This window comes from Pleurodeles waltl, chromosome 4_1 (assembly GCF_031143425.1).
Source record: "Pleurodeles waltl isolate 20211129_DDA chromosome 4_1, aPleWal1.hap1.20221129, whole genome shotgun sequence".
Taxonomy (NCBI): Eukaryota; Metazoa; Chordata; class Amphibia; order Caudata; family Salamandridae; genus Pleurodeles; species Pleurodeles waltl.
In genome coordinates, this window is record NC_090442.1 from 73,421,467 (window position 1) to 73,437,645 (window position 16,179).

At 49.1% G+C, this 16,179-nt stretch overlaps 1 protein-coding gene across 1 annotated transcript in view; it reads left to right on the forward strand.

Moving 5' to 3' along the window:
- ARTN (artemin) overlaps positions 1-16,179 on the forward strand; it is a 122,128-nt gene that overhangs the window by 90,060 nt on the left and 15,889 nt on the right. The window lies entirely within an intron of this gene.

A 16,179-nucleotide genomic window follows, 5' to 3' on the forward strand; every position in this document is an offset into this window, starting at 1 on the left:
GATGCTCATTGGGTATTTGCACCTAGGAGACCTCAGAGTGAGATGCATGTGCATTGTGAATGCAGGGCTGGGGGGGCAAAGAAAAGAGGTTTAGGCAGTCTATGGCCATCTGGCTGTGAAGAGCACAGTTCTATAATAAGATATGTCATCTCTGAAAGTAGCAGCCCCATGACTAGGAGGCCCAGGGCTGAAAGTTACACACAAAGCACAATCCCTTGAGAAAATTGTACATTATGAATGCATGATTGTGCCCAAAGATGACCATGCAGGTGGACTAAGTGACATGTTTTTGCAGGTTTGCAGACAGCGAACATTGCGAGGGTGCTCGTGCACCCTGCTGGCTTCAGCATTGCCGCAGGCTTGATTACGAGCTGTAGACAATGCTGTAGCCTGTTTCCCGCTAGGCCAGCAGGCGGAAACTCAGGTTTCCGCCTAGTGGGAAACTCTTAATAACTCTGGTGGAGAAGGTGCCACGTAGGCAGCGGCCACCCTGTCTGGAGTTTGTCGGACGGAGTTTTCCGTCCACCAAACTCAGAATCGGCCCCTGTGTATTTAAAAGGCTTTAATAAAATTAATACCTTGATCTAGTACAGACTATATTAAACAGTATATTTTAAAACTATTACATATGAGATGGTGCTAAGATGTTATTCATCAAATCAAAGCATTGAACGAAGAAACCACCCTATGGTAACCCTCCTTTCCTAGCCTCTAAAAAAATTCTTCCTCGCACTAAATTTGCTGTATGAGTTTCTCAGATGGCATCTAACATGCATACCTTTGTTGGATAATACATTTGTTTTCAAACAGCTACCTCGTTGTGAGAAGGATGAACATTGGCTCAACCATGGCCTTCTAAGCCCTGAAAGGTATAGATAAGGCTGGCTCAGTGAGCCAATGGCATTCAGCTAGGAGCTACCCTTTTCTTGTTCTTATGAGTAGTCCACACCTCGTAATTATTGATGTAAAATGCAAGAATTACCCTCTGAATTCTGTTGCACATTTACTAAAATCTGCTACAGTATAATTTACATAAAAGCATAATATATAAGCAATTGCTGCACTATCAACCTATAATAAGGCAAACATTATAATAAACATATGCAATTAATACTAAATAAAGCAATCAATCAAGCAATCACATTTCTTAAGTGCGCTACTCACCCGGTAGGGTCTCAAGGCGCTGTGGGTGGGTGGCTGTTACTGCTCAAACAGCCAAGTTTTGAGGCGCTTTCTGAAAGTTAGGAGGTCCTGTGTCTTGCGTAGGTTGGTGGGGAGGGAGTTCCAGGTTTTGGTGGCGAGGTGGGAGAAGGATCTGCCGCCAGAGGTTGTGCATTGGATGCGGGGGACTGTTGCGAGGTCGGCGTGGAGCTGGCGGGTTGGGATGTGAAAGTTGATTCGTTCGTTGAGGTAGGCCGGTCCGGTCTCGTGGTTGGCTTTGTGCGCATGGATTAGGATTTTGAAGATGATCCTTTTGTTGATGGGCAGCCAGTGTAGGGATCTGAGGTGGTCAGAGAAGTGCTCGTGGCGAGGGAGGTTGAGGATGAAATGTGCGGCGGCGTTCTGGATGCGCTGGAGTTTTCTCTGAAGCTTGGCTGTGGTCCCTGCATAGAGGGCGTTGCCGTAGTCCAGTCTGCTGCTGATGAGGGCGTGGGTGACCGTTCTTCTGGTTTTAATTGGAATCCATTTGAAGGTCTTGCGTAGCATGCAGAGGGTGTTGAAGCATGAGGACGATATGGCGTTGATTTGCTGATCATGGAGAGGGACGAGTCAAGTATGATGCCGAGATTGCGTGCGTGGATGGTGGGTGTCGGGGAGGTCCTAGGGTGGTAGGCCACCAAGAGTCATTCCATGCTGTCTTGTTGGGTCCGAAGATGATGATCTCGGTTTTTCCTCAGTTCAATTTGAGGTGGCTTGCTGTCAGCTAGCAATGGCGAGGAGTCCAGCGTGTAGGCTGTTCTTGGCGGTAGATGGGTTTCTCGTGAGGGAGAGGATGAGCTGGGTGTCGTCGGCATATGAAATGATGTTGAGGACGTGGGGGCGGACGACGCTGATGAGTGGAGCCATGTAGATATTGAAGAGGGTGCAGCTGAGTGAGGATCCTTGGGGGACCCCACAAATGGTCTTGGTGGCTTTGGACTGGAATGGGGGAGGCGAACTCTTTGGGTTCTTTCGGAAAGGAAGGAGGTGAGTCAGTCCAGGGCTTTGTGGCAAAGTCCGGCATAGAAAAGGTGTGTACGAAGGGTTTGATGGCATACGGTGTCGAATGCTGCAGAGTGGTCTAGAAGGATGAGGGCGACAGTTTCACGCCTGTCCAGTCTGGTCCTGATGTCGTCTGTGCAGGTGATGAGGGTGGTCTCAGTGCTGCGGTTTTTGCGGGATCCAGACTGGGAGACGTCGAGTATGTTGTTGTCCTCCAGGAAGCGGGACAGTTGTTTGTTTACTATCTTCTCTATGACCTTTGCAGGGAAGGAGGGTAGAGAGATGGGTCATTAGTTTGTGAGGTCTTCGGGGTCTGCTTTGGGTTTTTTGAGCAGGGCGTTGACTTCGGCGTGTTTCCAAATATCTGGGAAGGTTGCGGTCTTGAAGTAACTGTTGATGATGGCCCGGAGCTGGTGAGCGATGATTTGGCTAGCCTTGTTGAAGACGTGGTGGGGGCAGGGGTCCGTTGGGGAGCCTGAGTGGATGGAGCTCATGGTTTTGCTGGTTTCTTCATTGTTGGTGGGGGTCCAGGTGTTCTGCAAGATGGTGCAGCAGGGTGCTGCTTCGGTGGTGGTGGGTGGCGATGATATGAAGCTTTCATGTATGTCTGCGATCTTGCAGTGGAAGTAGCTGGAGAGGGAGTCGCAGAGGTCTTGAGAGTGCGGAGCGTCGATGGTGCAGGATATGGGTTTGGTGAGTTCTTTAATGATGGTGAAAAGTTCCTTGCTGTTGTGTGCGTTGTCGTATATACGTTCTTTGTAGAAGGAACGTTTGGTGGTCCGGATGAGCTGGTGGTGTTTGCGCATGGCTGACTTGAGGGCGGAGAAGTTGCTCGCTGATGGTTCTTGTCGCCAGGCTTTCTTACATTTCCAGCATTCTTGTTTGGAAGTCCGAAGTTCTGTGGTGAACCAGGGAGCTGTCTTGTTGGTGCGGGTGTTGTTGTTTTTTTTGAGAGGGGCGAGGGAGTTCGTGCATACGTCGAGCCATCTTGTGAGGTTGAGGGCGGCGGCGTTGGAGTCGTTGGTAATGGGTGGTGGAGCTTGGGCGAGGTTGGAGATCAGTTGTTCCTTGGAGATCTTGTTCCATTTGCGGTAAGGGATAGGATGTTGTTGGTGGTGGGTGGTAGGCTTCAGGAAGGAGAAGTGGATGCAGTGGTGGTCAGTCCAATGCAGTTCAGTGGTGTGTGTGAAGGCGATGTGGTTGCTGGAGGAGAAAATGGCATCAAGCGTGTGACCAGCTGAGTGGGTGGGTGAGGAGACCAGTTGCTTGAGGCCGAGGTTTGTGAGGTTGTCCAGCAGGGCAGTCGAGTTGCAGTCGTTAGTGTTCTCTAGGTGGAAGTTTAGGTCACCGAGGAGTAGGTAGTCCGTGGAGGCGAGGGCGTGGGAGCTGATAGCGGTGGCGATGGTGTCACAGAATGGGGGTTGGGGTCCTGGTGATCTATAGACGGGGGTTCCTCTCAAGGTGGTGTTGGTGTTGATGTGTATCTGAAAGTGTAGGTGCTCTGCGGCGTCCAGGGTGTTGTTGGTGGAAATCCTGATGGAATCTCTGTGTATTATGGAAATTCCTCCTCCTGGTTTGTTGATACGGTCTCTTCGGGTGATTTTATATCCCTCTGGGATGGCTATGGCGATGTCGGGTTCCGATGAGGGGTTCATCCATGTTTCAGTGTGGAAGCCGATGTCGTGAGAGGTTGTGGTGAGTAGGCCCCAAAGCTCGATGGCGTGCTTGTGGACAGAGCGGGTGTTAAGGAGGATGCAGCTGAAGTGATTGGGGTGTTTGGTGTTGTTGTGGTGCTTGTTGGTGTGACTGCAGGAGAAGTGGCATGAGTGACATGTGAAAGGTCCGTGGGTGTGTCTGGGGTCAGCTTGGGTGTAGGCGGTGTGTAGTCCGGGGTTGAGAGCAAGGAGCTCTGTGAGGGATAGAGGCACTTGGGGATGCAGGCGGTGCGTGGACCAGGGGGACGGGCGCTGGGCGTGGTCCAGGCGTGGACGGGTGCAGACGGGCTTGCCTCTGGCGCGCCTACGGTGCGGCACAGCCGCCATTAAGAATGTGAGGTGGGAGGGAGGTGCAGCTGGGAGGTGGGAGGGAGTGGCGAATGGAGGTGCGAGGGGGGCGGGGCCCCAGGGGACACAGCGGCAGGGACGAGGAAAACTGGCAAGAGCCGGAAAGTACAAACCAGGCAGAAAAAAACGGGCAGAAAAGCGGAGCAGCAGCAATGGGCACAGAAAATTACTAAAGTACGGGGAAACAGAGTGCAAAACAGATTACAAAAATACAGTAAATGCAAGATACGCCTACCACTAGGCACCGGGGATGAGGGGCAGCCGGGTGCCTGCGGGTGGTGGAGGGCCACGAACTCTTCACAACACCAGGGGCAGGGTCTGGGTCACGGAGGCAGGATTGTGGAGCTGTCTGCCGTGTTGAGTGTACTCCTGGCCTTAAGGCAGGTCAGGGGGTCACACTCGGCACCGCGCAGCGGCCGCCATTAAGAAGGGGAGGTGGGAGGGAGGAGCAGCTGGGAGGTGGGAGGGAGTGGCGAATGGGGGCGCGAGGGGGGCGGGGCCGCAGGGGACACAGCGGCAGGGATGAGGAAAACTGTCAAGAGCCAGAAAATACAAACACAGGTTTATGAATGAGAAATGTGCATACAATACATGAATATAGAAAATGCATTTAGGGGCACTTACGCAGAGAAACGTAAAGTGTGCAACACAAGGCGGCGTGGATACTCGGAGCACGTGAAGAGACAAGGGACGTAGTACGACACGTTATCCACAAAAGTAAACCATCACCAGGGCATCGGGTGATCAATGAGCATGACGATAGGAGGGCACCTTTTATAGTGAATCCACTAGGCGGTGGTGATGGTATACGATTGCATAGTCTCTGAGGGCACGAGAAGTGTATAGTTCTGTGGCAAGTGATGTCCTCTGTGAATGTGACCCATGCTTAGGAACTTAAGAAGGATTTTGTTAGCCAATGAATGAGGAGTCCAGGAGCACAACCCTAGGTCCTGGGTCCTCACTGATAGACTGTGGGGTCTTAATAAAGAAATCATATTTCCCCTCCCCATTAAACACTGAATGTTCCAGGTGCACGTGTACTATCAAGCGTCTTATCCATTTACAGATTATAAAACACGGTTAAAGTTTAATGCCTTTACTACTACAGGTTTTAAGTTATCAGCTCTTGGGATGAACAACATTAATAATTCACTCTGCTTGATCACACACCTTAAAGCAGGGTCAATAGGAGGCTGATTGAACACCTGATCTTAACTTTCCATTAATTCTTAACGAAGAGACACTGATACACGCAGCTTTTCAGCTCTTAACTGCTCACCTTTCCTCTGGGTGACTTGTTGCTTTAGAATTAACTCCAGTACAGACACATCCAAAAGCTGACATTTTTCTCAAATATTCTTACCTTCAATGAGACACATCTTCCAATATTTACACAGCTATACTTCTCTGAATAAAAATAATGAGAGTGAGACACGTGTCTGGGGTTGCTTTTGTTAAGCCCAGGTTGGCTTGGATGGTATTTTACCAATTCCAAGCCTGAGTGGTGAAAGGTTTTTCTTATTTTACCGCTAAGCATGGAGGGCACTTGCTAATCTTGTGCTTAAAGACTTTCCTGTAAAAATAGCGAAGGATTTTGGGCCTCATTATGAGCCACCCTTGTGGTGACGAGCAGACCGCTGCACTCCAGGCGGTCTGACCGCCACATTACCACCCTAGCGGGCGGACCCGTCAGGGGACCTCCGTCACCGCCAGAAACATCGTTCCTGACTGGCTGATGGCGATCTGAGTTGCACTCTGCCACAGAGGTGCTGATCTCAGCGCCGCCTGGCTAATTACAACTCAGCTTTCTGTCAGCCTTTTCGTGGTGGTCACCCCCCCCACGGAAAGGCTGGAGGAAAGCCAGTGCTGGGGGCCACAGGGGGGCCCCTGCATTGCCCAAACCCATGGCATGGACAGGGCAGGCCCCCCCCTGCCCAACACCATCGGAATGCGCACTGCTGCCTTGTAGAGAGTGTGCATTCAGATGGTGTTGGTGTGCTACGGTATTGGCCTCAACTTCCATAATGGAGCCGAGACCAGTATCGTAGCACTGTTCCCGCCGGTCAGCCCATCAGGAACACGTGATACAATGTTCTCGCCGGTCAGCCTAGTGGGAACATTGTAATATGCTTGGGGGGAGGAGATGCCGCTGGTATGACAGTGGCGTCCTCCCCGCGAGTTTGGCTGTGGGCTCGTCCGACCACCAAACCCGTAATGAGGCCCTTTGTCCCTTTCTATCTCTGTGTGAGTGGCACCGGCCAATCCTATGCTTAAAGTCTTTGCTAGAAAAACAGACATTTGGGATAAGCAGATTCAGAGTGTCGCTGGTGTAGTAGGGTGCTCTATATAGGAGCTGCTCTCCACCTAAACTTGGGAACTACCGAGGGTTCCCTGCTTGCTTCTTCCTATCTATCTATCTATCTATCTATCTATCTATCTATCTATCTATCTATCTATCTATCTATCTATCTATCTGTCTGTCTGTCTGTCTGTCTGTCTGTCTGTCTGTCTATCTATCTATCTGTCTGTCTGTCTGTCTGTCTGTCTGTCTGTCTGTCTGTCTGTCTGTCTGTCTGTCTGTCTGTCTATCTGTCTGTCTGTCTGTCTGTCTATCTATCTGTCTATTTATCTATCTAGCTGTCTGTCTGTCTATCTATCTATCTATCTAATCCACTCTGTAGTTATAGTTAGGATTCCCAGAGCTAGGAATTCCTCTTGCTAATAAACTTTGCTACCTTTTGACGAAGCTCCACAAAACTTTGTAGTCTTATCATTTTTTCTACATAAGGGGACAATGCAAAGTTTTGTGGTAATACATCAAGGTGTTGCCAAGAAAAAAAGGGGGTCCCAAAAGTTGTTTTCCAGCCAATGCATTTTCAATGGATTTTTTTTTCTTTTTTTTTTTACTTTTAGACTGCGGCAAAAGGGCTAAACGATTTTTAATGAAATGTGGCACAAATATATATTATGGTCTGGAAGAGGATCTTGTTTGGGATTTCATGAAAACACATTCATTCAGCCGTTTTGGACTTATAAGGCACTAAAACGTAGTTATATCTCAGGCTGTGTTATCATGCCGTAATATTGTGGTGTATCGAGGTACTGGCTGATGACAAGGTAGCATATGATTGACTAATGGCTGGCTTTACAAAAGTTAAAGGCATCCACGTTGCGTTTACCACACTTTGGCTGTATTCTGGGTTAGGGCCTTAAATATAGGTAAGTTGTAGTTTTTATGTTTTCCCCTACCTATTACCACTTTATTAATGTGGTCCTAGGTAGGTAACACTATTTATATTTTTCTATATATTTTTTTTTTAAGTTTATGGAGTACTGTGCTATGACCTAGGAAGTACTGGCGTACTTTAAAAAAATACATAAATACATATGTAAAAAATGTAAACAAAAATACACTGCACTACACTATATTTCACATATTTAGTGTAGGACAGTGTATTTTCAAATTTTTATGTATTTAATTGTTTTTTTTTAAAGTGTATATAGTACTGCGGTAATACCTAGAAACTACAGCGCTACCTAAAAAAAATAAAACTAATTAAATAATTTTAAATATTTACAAACAACACTACTACACTATTTTTAAGAGGAAATATAGTGTATTACAGTGTTGTTTTTTAAAAGTTATTACAGATTTAATCTTTTTCTTTTAGAATTGTTCACATAGGGCCTGATTTGGATCTTGGCACACGGGTTACACTGTTACAAACGTGATGGCTATTCCTTCCGCCATACTATGATTTCCATAGAATATAATGGAATCGTAATATGGCGGACAGGATATCAGTAACGTTTGTGGACAGAGTAACCCCATCCGCCAAGACCTAAATCAGGCCATAGTGTGCTTTCTGGATTTGAACTTGAAATATAGTGTATTACAGTGTTCTTAAAAACTTTGTAAACAATTTAAATATGCCAAAATCGAAAAAAACACTGTATTACACTATATTTCTACTTACAGCCCAGAACACACACAAAAGTGTGGCCTGGACAATATTTCAAGCTTTCAATTTCAGAAGGGCAAACTATTGTTTCCACTACACTTAGACTGCGTTCTGAGTTTTAAGGGTAAATATACTGTAGTAAAGTGGAGTTACAAAAATGTTTTTAAAAATGTAAAAACACTGTTCTACACTATATTCACCACTAGAAACCACAAAGTATAGTAAGTGCGGTCTACACAATATGGTAGTACTTTGATACTCCACAAACTTTATTTGAAATATTTAGAGTAACAAAACATCTTTTACTTACCTTTACACACTTATAAAAACTGACTCAACCCTTGCTATACACTTATAACACAGGAGGACAGTATTTTTACACTTAAAACCAAAACACCTCCAAAGTGTGGTCTAAACAATATGACTGCCTTTTAATTTGGTAAGGGCAGTCATTACCCAATCATATAATTTTTTGTCATCATCGTGTACCGTGCTATACCGGGAAATTACCGCTTTATACTGCGGCCCAATATATCACTAACTTGTTGTGCCCTCTGGCCCTGATTCACAATGGTAAACTCATTTTGCTAGACGCAAAGGCATTGTCCTTGCAGAATCTTTACGACTGTAGAGTGTCCGCACATAAAAATATAGGACTGACCTATCGTTTTATTTGCGGAGCCTCCACTGTACTCTATGACACTTCACTCGATGACACTTCATCCAATGGCACTCCACTCTACGATCTGAAACACATTTTTATTAACAAAAACAATTACAATTTAATGAAAAACACAGGCTAGTGTTTATAGTTAGAAAAACGTAATTTAATATTTCTATTCAAAACCAACGTAAAGTACACAAAGTTTGATAATTCTAAAGTTATAATTATAACTTTACATTTATAACTTAAAGTTATAATCAACGCCCGCCGTAAAATCAATATAACTGGCGCACCTCCGTACGGTGGTGTGAACTCGCTAGCCAAACTAAATTCATTATAACTCGCGCCTACCACATGCACAGCTTATACCCTATCATATTACATCACATGTAGCATGTTAAAACAGAGTATCTATAATTACACTCACAGCATCTGAAGTGACGTCATTTATGCGAAAACTGTGCATGTTAGAGGAGCAAGTCATAGAGTTACAATACTGTACTCTGGCTAGAGAGTAGTTTAGGATAGAGCTGGAGACACCTCTCTTGAGAAAATGACACCACGATGAAGTAGGGCTCCCCTTCCACTCTTAGAACCCAGATACTCCCACAGTCAGTTGTCGACTATATCCCTCCCATTGACACCGCATTTCAGCTGGGTTTGCGCTACACAAATACCACATACCCACACGGTCTCCTTGCAGCCAAGCTGGCCAACTCGTTTTGGCCTTCTGTCATGTACCCTTTTGTGTTCTTTTGTGTTTTGGTTGGGTGTGGTTGCGTGGCAACATGTCCTTTTGAAGAAAAACAAACTTTTATTCCTTCAACCAAAGGACTGTAGTACTGAAAAAAAGCAATGTTTACTTTGCATCCCTCCCCCTTTGGGTGTGTTTCGTCCAGAGTTCAAAGTAGGAAGAAAATCCGGGTTCTTTTGAGGCCAGTGACGTCAGCACCTGAAGGCTCCCACAGCTGAGCCTTAGTCTCTGGCAGGGACTCTGACACTGAGCTCCCAGGGTCTCACTCCATTGTGCACTCCTAAAGGAGCCAGTGCTGAGTGTCGCTCCATCCACAGAGTTCACACACACACAGCCCGACCTCCCCCAAACACTGATGTCCATATGCGAGTCTCACACTATGGAGGAAAGTCTCACTCACCTGAGTGAGCTCATATCAGAGCCTCACCTCATGTGCAGCTCTTACACGTTCCCACTGGAAACAATATGTCAGTCTCCCTCTATGGGGGAGGTTCTTTCACAGCCCAGGTGGGGCCTCTGAGACCTTCTCCTGGGGTTGCTGGGCCATAACTGTGGGGGTGCTCTCATTTACCCATCGTGTCTTGGGGTCACAATGCTATATCACTGGCTTGGATTGTGCCTGTTTTTGAAGAATGCACCAGGGACCGCACCCCTCTGCACCTGCTCTGACACTAGGAGCCCCAGAAAAGCGGCCATCCCAAAGAAACGAAGCACCAGCCTTACAGAAAGTTTGGAGGTGGCGATTGGGGGCTCAGAGGGGGCTTAGCGTCTAGGTATGCTCCGGAAGTGATTCTGTCATTGGACAATGGGATTCTCTCGGATGCCAGTTCACCCTCGAAGCCCTGTCCCTGCTCTTAAAGGAGCAGTGGCCTGTACCCAGCAGCCACTTGTCAGTCTCTGTGCAACTCAGCAGACAAGATTTTTTAGTGGCAGAGGGCCCCACAGATCAAGGGCACCCCCAAATTGGCATTGCATTGTCCTGTGGCGATGGCAGGGTCGGTGGGTTCTTGAGCAGGTTTAAGCTGTGGTGTCTCTGAGGCTGCCCCAGTCTGAGCCTCACAAACAGTTTATGGGAGCACAGACCAGATTCTCACTCCATCAGGGGCTCTCACGCCGCCCCGTCCCCCCAAATCCCCAGGATATATTATTTGGGTCTCACGAGATTCCCTGGGAGTCGGTGTCCATGTCTCACTCACTGTGGGAATGTCCTCGGGCAGTCTCGTGACGTGACGCGCAGAGCCAGGCAGCTCCTCCTGCCCCACCCCGGGGACTTCTCGGTGCTTTTAATCAGGGCACTGGAACGTGCTGGTTCTTAAACCTTGGCCGCGTGCCCATCCGGCCTGGCTCTGCTGCCAGCCTCCGGCTTCCAACTATCTTCCCACAATCCTCGAACCTGGCCGCCCGTGACCTCGCCACGGATGAGTCCCTGGCCGAGGCCCAAGATCACAAGAGCAGCCGTTCCGGAAGGGATGACGTGTGCCCGTGGAATGGCATGCACCTCCAGGCACCTGAAGGCTCACTCGAGGGCTGGAGCCTCACTCTCCGGAAAGTGGTGTCTCTCCTAGACAGGCCTGCTCCCGCCACACAGCGCCGAGACCTCAAGGTAGCACGTGTTAGCGCCACCATCCAAACCTGGATGTCTCTTTGCATCTCAAGGTGGCCAGTGTGAGGGGTGAGACTCCCACCCTGCCTTGGCTGTCTCTTTGCATCTCAAGATGGCCCATGTGAGGCGTGAGCCTGTAACAGAGGCTTAGATGTCTCTGTGCATCTCAAGGTGTCCCATGTGAGCGCCTCGTCCATTCCTGGATGTCTCTTTGCATCTCAAGGTGGCCCGTGTGAGGCGTGAGACTCTCACCTAGTCCTGGATGTCTCTTTACATCTTAAGGTGGCCCATGTGAGGTGTGAGCGCCTTGCTCAGTCCTGGATGTCTCTTTGCAACTCAAGTTGGCCCGTGTGAGGCGCAAGCACCTTGCCCAGTCCTGGATGTCTCTTTGCATCTCAGGGTGGCCCGTGTGAGGCGTGAGACTCCCACCCAGTCTTGGATGTCTCTATGCATGTCAGGGTGGCCCGTGTGATGCGTGAGCCTGTCACAGAGGCTAAAGTGTCTCTTTGCATCTCAGGGTGGCCTGTGTGAGGTGTGAGCACCTCGCCAAGTCCTGGGTGTCTCTTTGCATCTCAGGGTGGCCCGTGTGAGGCGTGAGACTCCAACCCAGTCTTGGATGTCTCTATGCATGTCAGGGTGGCCCGTGTGAGCTGTGACCCTGTCCCAGAGTCTAGTCTGTGTCTTTGCATCCTGGACCTTGCAAGCAGCAACCCCCACCACTTACACACACACACACACTCCCACTAGTAATAAATGCAAGACTACAGCTCAGACGCACTTAAAAGAAAACAGCATCTGTGTAAGGTGTCTTTGGCCTCCATGCGCTTCTCGCACCTGACGTTAAAGAGCTCGAGACAGCTGGACTGGCTGAGGTACTTACACCTGCCCTGGTGCAGCTCGAGCTACTCACACCTGGCGTGGGACAGCGCCACATTCCCGCCTTCTGTGAGCTGCTCACAGCTGATGCTGGGCAGCAAGACATCTCTGGCATCTGTGAGCTGCTCACACCTGACATATGGCAGTGTGAGATCCCTTGGGATCTCCAGCCTCTTTAAACTACTCCCACGTGACATGGGAAGACCTGAGATTTCTGGCCTCTGTGGGCTACTCGCTCCTGACATGGGTGAGCTTGAGATATCTGAAGCAGGGGAGCTATTCACACCTAAGGTGGACCAGCGTGAGAGCTCTGGCCTCAGTGAGCTACTCCACCTGATGTGGGATAACTTAAGATCTCAGCCCTCAGCTGCAAGCTCCTGCTGTTCTTGGGGCAGTGCATTCAGTGAAGTACAGAGCGGCTGTTTCAAGGCACTCCAGGTTTCTCTGTGCCCACCTGCACTTCAAAGAGCGTAGTGAGATCCCCCACGCAGGTGCAATGAATGACTGCAGACACCTGAAGGGGTATGTCTCAGGGGTCCATGAGACCCTCTTCCCCCCCTAACGCTGTGCCCAAAGGCGGAGCAAACTGAGAGTGTGCCACCTTTTTGTGGCACTATTAATGCACCACCTAAGGTCATGTGTGCGTCTGCCCCGCATCTATAATATGCCTCGGTGCAGCGGCAAAATGATTCCTTCCTTTGCGTGGGTTACACCGCCATATAAATGAGCAAAACGCCACTTCAGAGAGCTCTAGAGCTACATGTGCACCAGTGCTACCAGTATCACAGAAGAGGCCGTGCAAATGTTCGTAGCCCCTTTTGTAACACCAAAGTGCCCCGGGGTGCAAAAAACAGGTGCTCATGTCCGTTGCGCCCGCAGGGCACTTTGCATAACACAGCCCCTGGCAAGGAGAGCTGAAGGCCTCGGGATTGTTTGAGGTGCTCTCACCTGATGTGGGACAGCAGGAGATATCAAGACAGGTTGAGCTACTCATGTCTGACATGGGACAGTCTGGGGTCTCTACACTGCATTATTTACCCTACTCACCCACCCCTGTCTGTCAGCCGCTCCCCGCCCCCCTGTACATTGAAAACGCGCACAGGAAGTGATGGCACGACCAGAGTGCAGCCTAACATACAGTGCACAAGACTGTTTACAGCGCGTGAGATGACTCACTGAGTTATGCTTACCCTGACATCTGCCGTGATTTGCACATCACAAGTTCAAATCCTGCAGGGCCACCTCAGCCTTACATGCTTCTGAAGCCAGTAAACTGAATAACATTCAATTTGCTTTAAATACCACCACAGTCCTTAGAAATGGAAGAAGTGCAGTAGGAAGCACTATATAAACATAATTTGTGACTATTATGATGGGAGGGGGGGCATTCCCTGTGGCAGGCTGAGAGTTAGTCAGGAAGACAGAACTATTGTTTGAGGATAGTTGTGAGGTCTGCCCTGAACCGATGCTGAGATGGAGACAGTCTCAGCTATTTAAGAAAGAACTTGTTCTACAGAGAGTACGCCCTGAATATCAACCCCACAATGGCAATGGGACACAATATCAAGGAAAGAAATCTCTAAAAAAATATTGACATGCAAGTCTAGATTTTCTATACCTAATTCCACATGTGTTCAGACGCAGTACAAATATCTTCAAGGTACGTAGAAGTGAAGTTAAGACCAGTAAATCTATATAATTCCCTATACACAGTTACCTTTCAATATTTTGTCGCTTGATAGTCTTGGAGCACTATATTCTGGGGGTCGACATTCAGTAGTACAATCTTTAGTGCTGGTGGCGCTCGGTGCAACAATTGTTTTTTTGGGGCGCACCCCCATGCCTTCCTCCTTGGATTCCCTCACTAGACCCGGTAAAAGTTGCCCTCAGCTCTCGCCACAGTCCCTCTCTCACATGCATTTCATTTGCTTTAAAGCTCTGGCAAAAGCTGACTTTACTAATCCACTCAACTATCCACATAGAATACAGATCTGTTATTTGCAGCAGGCACATTATCCCTCGGTGTTACTTTATGGCGAGTCAAAGCTGTCTCTAGACAAAACTTCAGTCGCTCTCTCTCTCTAGCAGGTACAGTAAACACAAGCGTTGTCTTGACATTTGTATTGTTGCTTGAAATTTGGACACACAAGGACCTCTGCAGCAGGTGCTTTTAAATCCTAAATTATTGGAGCTCAGTGCCACCCTCCAGGTCAGCACCCAGTGCGACTGCACAGGTCGCACTGCCCTAAAGCCTGCCCTGGCACAGACACTACCTCCCCTGTGGAACCGGGGTCTGCCCTGTCAGTCAAGATCTTGAACAGTCTCTCCCCCAAGTCCACCTTAAACTCCTTGTACCAGTCAGGTCACAGCCTGGGAAACCCATGGGTAGGGGGGCAGGCGCTGCAGGGCAGAGGTACCACCCAACCGCCTTGAGCGCCAATGGGGGACACTGGGGAGCGGACAATGCTCACCTTAGAGAGCCCACAGCCTCTCCTCCTGCACATGCCTTCCATGACACCCACCCATCACGTGACCCCCTCATATATTTACTTCCGGTTCGCAACAGGTGGTGCATATCAGCATTACACTTCCCAGAACTGGAAAAAACCTGCATTAAGGACCTGGTAATCCTGGATCCGGCTGGTTTGCCCCATTCTTTAACGCATCCACCTTATGTCCCCTCTGAGTGAACAGGGAACTCGTAATGGGGGCCTAAGTTGCCACCTGCACCCTATCAAGAAGTTATTTGTAAACTGCAGGTTTGCATCTGGGTCAAGAGGTCCAGCCTTGTAACCTTCCACCCCTTTGGAGAAGCGAGCACCATGCTAGCGACCCAGATCGTTGCTGCCAGCGGGTGTGCAGGGGGATAGCTACACCTGGTGCAGTAGGTGCAGTGGCACCAGGGCCCATTCAACCCTGATAATTACTCCTGATATTTACTACATCAACAGCAAGCAAAGGAGCGCTATACCTTGCTTGCACCAGGCCCCTGGCATCCTTGCTACGCTACTGCTGGTGCGAACGACACCAAGTTCGAACTCGGGTAGGGCAAACTCTGCCTTTCATTCTGCCGACCGAAAGAAACTTGGTACAATTAAATGGAACAGTGATACGCAAAAGCTGTGGTAGCAAACGCCAAGCAAAACAGAATATTAGCATTTTTGTGTGCCAAATGACAGCCTCGTTTGTGGTTTGCAATGCATGTAGGCTAATTTTAGAAACCCCCCCTGTACACGTAGGTAAGGCAGCATCTGTTAACTGCGCCTTAAGGCTGCTCAGTTTGTACAGGGCGCTATACATATATCTGATCCTTTAACCAGACATTAGCCCATCACCTCAGTCCCTGAAATCAGGGGCGTAGCTTGGTTAGTAAGATTGGAGGAGGTGGGGGAGGGATTCAGATTTTCCAAGGAACAGGCTGACATGTAGGGCCTCATTACGACCCTGGCAGCTGGCGGTAAGCTGGCGTAACACTGCCAACAGGCTGGCGGTGTACCGCCAGCGTATTATGACCGTGGCGCATTAGCCACGGCCATACCGCCGGCCCCTCCAAGTGACCGCCAAGCTTCCGCCAGGCGGTCATAATCCCCAACCGCCATCCTGTCCAATTGCGGTAAACACCGCCATGGAAAGGCTGGCAGTAAGGGGGACTCAGGGTGCCCCTTGGGGCCCCTGCACTGCCCATGCTCTTGGCATGGGCAGTGCAGGGGCCCCCAGGCACAGCCCCATTGCGCATTTCACTGCCCGAATTACGGGCAGTGAAATGCGCGACGGGTGCTGCTGCACTCGCTGCACATCAACATTGCCGCCGGCTCTATTATGAGCTGGCAGCAATGCTGATGTGACTTTTCTGCTGGGCCAGCGGAAAAGTCATAATAGGGAGCTAGGAATACCGCCAGCATGACGGTATAGTGGCGCTCGCAGCTTCGGCGGTCTTTCTATAAGACTGCCGAAGTTGTAATGAGGGCCATAATGTTAAAACACATTAGACAACAAGCAGGGTCGGGTGAATGAGAGGGGCAGTGGAAAGGGGGAGGAATGCGGATTGGTCACGG